Source organism: Grammomys surdaster, unplaced genomic scaffold (genome assembly GCF_004785775.1).
Source record: "Grammomys surdaster isolate TR1022 unplaced genomic scaffold, NIH_TR_1.0 137, whole genome shotgun sequence".
NCBI lineage: Eukaryota > Metazoa > Chordata > Mammalia > Rodentia > Muridae > Grammomys > Grammomys surdaster.
In genome coordinates this window covers 15,320,439-15,324,425 of record NW_021604595.1, presented here as the reverse complement: position 1 = coordinate 15,324,425, position 3,987 = coordinate 15,320,439, and the positions used below count along the sequence as shown (strand labels likewise).

At 41.2% G+C, this 3,987-nt stretch overlaps 1 pseudogene; it reads left to right on the top strand.

Moving 5' to 3' along the window:
• The first annotated feature begins 1,163 nt into the window (after positions 1–1,163).
• LOC114617669 lies at positions 1,164–2,854 on the top strand (annotated as a pseudogene).
• The last annotated feature ends 1,133 nt before the right edge of the window (positions 2,855–3,987 follow it).

Genomic DNA, 3,987 nt, shown 5'->3' with positions numbered 1-3,987 from the left:
AACCTGATAAATTTTAAATTATTCAATATGATCCAAAAGGAGAGCCCCCCCAAGATGTTATGTATGACAAAGACATTATGTATGGCTTTATTTCAACACAATAGAAATATTTTTAAAACTTCCGATCTTACCAGAAAATACTTTAAATCATCCACAGAATATTATCATTTCAGAAATTTGACTATGAAACTGGGTGGGGTCCCGGTAGGAAATATAAAATTGGAAGGTAGAAGGTAGGACTTGGAATGAGGAGATATGAGAAGGAATTGTCCTAGATTAGCTGTCTAAAAATGAACTGTGAAACCAGTTCATTGCAAAATACTCTTACCATGAATGGCTACTTGACAGTTTTAGCAAATCTACATAGAAACCTCTTCCACAGGTCATCTCAAGGCTTTCCTGGAGCAATTGATTTTCCTGCTCCTTCCAAAGTTCTGTTATCAAGTAAGTAAGAAGGCAGCTATCCGAGAGTGGTGATACAAATCAGTAACCCCAGCATTTCTACTAAGTTGAGGCAGGAAGATTGTGATTTTGGGGTAGCCTGGATTGTATAGCAACATAAATCCTACTTCAGGAAAACAAAACAAACAAAGACAACTAACCATGCCTGAAATGTTCATTAAAACTTCCAGCTATTCCTGAGGGTAGATTGATTCTATTGTGATTTTGTCCCTTTTTGCTTTGTGTACTTTGAAGGTTGTTTTAAAAATATGGAAACATTGCCCAATTCTTTTTACAAGGCCACTGTTACCCAGATACCTAAACCACCTAAAGACCCAACAAAGAAAGACAATTACAGATGAATTTTCCTTGTAAACATAAATGTAAAAATTCTCTATGAAATATTTACAAACCAAGTCCAACAATACACCAAAAAGATCATCCACCATGATCAAGTAGGCTTCGTTCCAGAGATACACAGATGGTTTATCAATATGTAAATTGATAAATGTAATGTACCATATAAATGGAATGAAAGATAAAAAAAATGATCATTTCATTAGATACAGAAAAGGATTTGAAAAAATTCCAACACACCTTCATGATGAAAGTCCTGGAGAAATTAGGGATATAAGAGACATATGCCAAATTAAAAGGCAATTTACAGCTGCAGCCTGGAGGTTCCTAGCGTGGGGAAGTCATGCTGGCTTCACAGAGGCACTAGGTAGTCTGTGTGCCTTGTGGTTCATCTGAGACCTGACCATCCAGGATTGCCTGGTATCAGTGAGTGTCTGCTGCTGGGTTTTCTGCTTGCCTTCCTGTCATGTCTAACGAAGAAACAAGCACAACCAACGGTCAGTTTGACCAACAGGTTGCACCAAAAGCACCATCAAAGAAGAAGAAAGGTTCTGAAAAGACAGACAAGTATCTGTTGGCCAGATTCAACGGTGATGGTGTAAAATACAAGACCAAGCTAACTGGTACTGATGATGTGCCTGATGCGAGAGGAGACAGAATGATCCAGGATTCTATGATGAAACTCAAGGGAATGGCAGCAGCTGGTTGCTCTCAGGGACAACACAAGCAAAGAATCTGGGTCAACATTTCCTTGTCTGGCATAAAAAGTATTGATGAGAAACTGGGGTAATTGAGCATGAACATCCAGTAAATAAGGTTTCCTTCATTGCTTGTGATGTGACAGACAACAGAGTATTTGGTTATGTGTGTGGAGGAGGAGACCAGCATCAATTTTTTGCTATAAAAACAGGGCAACAGGCTGAACCATTAGTCATCCACCTTAAAGACCCTTTTCAAGTTATCTATAACATAAAGAAAAAGGAAGAAGATAAGAAAAAGGTTGAAGAAGCCAACAAAGCAGAAGAGAATGGGAGTGAGGCCCTAATGACCCTTGATGAGCTAACAAACTGAAGCTGGGTGTTGACTAGATGGATTTGTTTGGAGACATGTCTACACCTCCTGACCTAAACAGTCCAACATCTTCAGCAAACAACTTGCTCGCTTCAGACATCTTTGCCTCAGAACCTCCAGGCCAGATGTCTCCCACAGGACAACCTGCAGTCCCACAGTCGAACTTTCTGGATCTCTTCAAAGGCAGTGCTCCTGCACCAATGGGACCCCTTGTAGGTCTAGGTACTGTCCCAGTAACACTCCCCCCAAGCAGGACCTTGGACACCTGTTATCTACAGTCCTTCTACAACTGTGGTCCCAGGAGCCATAATAAGTGGCCACTCGTTTTTGGTATAACCCCAGCAGTACACATTTGGAATCAGCCTTCATCATTTGCAACCCCAGCTTCCACTCCACCCCCTGCAGTCTGGTGTCCTACCACAGCTGTGACACCCAACGCTTGGTCATCCACAAGCCCTCTAGGGAATCCTTTTCAGAGTAATAATATCTTTCCACCTCCCACCATGTCCACTCAGTCCTCTCCTCAGCCTATGATGTCCTCTGTTCTGGCCACACCCCCTCAACCACCTCCCGGAAATGGCCTACTAAAGGACATTCCCAGTGATGCTTTCACTGGCTTAGACCCCCTCGGGGGATAAAGAGATCAAGGAAGTGAAAGAAATGTTGAAGGACTTCCAGCTGCGCCACTCACCTCTTGTGCCCTCAAGGAGAGACACCTCCCTTGGGGACTTCAAGTGCCTTCTCCAGTTACTTCAACAATAAAGTTGGCATTCCTCAGGAGCATGTAGACCATGATGACTTTGATGCCAATCAGCTGTTGAACAAGATTAATGAACCACCAAAGCCAGCCCCCAGACAAGGTGTCCAAGTCTGCTGACAATTCACTTGAGAACCCTTAAGGGTTCAGCTCATCAAACCCCTCCGTGGTTTCTCAGCTGCATCTTCTGATGCCCACAGGAGCCCTTTTGGAAATCCTTTTGCCTAGCTTCTGAAGTTGTAATGCTGACTATCCAGATGAGCGAAAAGACTGGCTTTGGTCAAGGATGAAGCAGATAGCCAGAAATGTGCTGACCTCTGTCCTTGCTCCAGCTTTGACATATTACCTGTTACTATACTTGTCTTGGCCTCTCGTACTTGTAAAATACCTTTCACATTCTGTCTAGGCTAAAGCTAAACTGAAGCTATGGCTTTGTGTAAATTAAGCTCCTAAACTCTTTAGCTCAAATATAAACGAAGTAGCTTCCCTATCAAATCCCTGTCTGTTGTCCTCCTAGAACCTTCCAGAATATTCTCTGTTCTACCTTCCACTTAGGAGGTGTGGCCACCTTTACCCTTAATATCACACTGTCTTGAGTAAATGTCCAAATCCTCATAGCTCTCAAAGTCATTTGGGGTGCAGCATAAACCTAAACATCCTACTAATAGGAAAGGAAGACACCCTGCTTCCCATTCCCATGCAGAAAGATGTTCTTATTTAATAAAATGAAAGTAAGGCTAACTTCTCCAATCTACCCGAGGACCATTTTGAAATGGTCATTTCTCAGCTAATTTCGTCATTTACCAATCCAGCCCCAAGTGGTGCATATATTTGACTTGAAGAGGAGAAAGGTCTAACTCAAAACATAAGGTGTTATTCAAAGCTAATAAAACAGTTTCTCCCTGGGGCCCCAAATTGTTTTCATTCCAGACATTTTGCAGCTGTTTGACCCTGATGACATTACAGCCTACATTTTCCTTGAAGATCCTGATTTTATTTCATGTGATTTTTTTCTCAATAAAAATGATTATTGTGTGCATTACTAAAAATATATATATAAAGCAATTTACAGCCAACATCAACTTAAATGGAGACAAACTCAAAGCATTTCCACGAAAATCTGGAACAAAACAAGGTTGTCCACTCTCTTCATCCCTATTCAATTGTAGTACTAAAAGTCTATCAAGGGGATATAAATAGGAAGAAGTCCAAATATTTTTATTTGCAGATGATGTGGTTACATACACAAGTGACCCTGAAAATTCTACCAGAAAACTCCTATATCTGTTAAACACTTTTGGCAAAGTCTCAGGATATGTAAGCACCCACACTTACTTCCCAAGACAATGTTACCTGATATG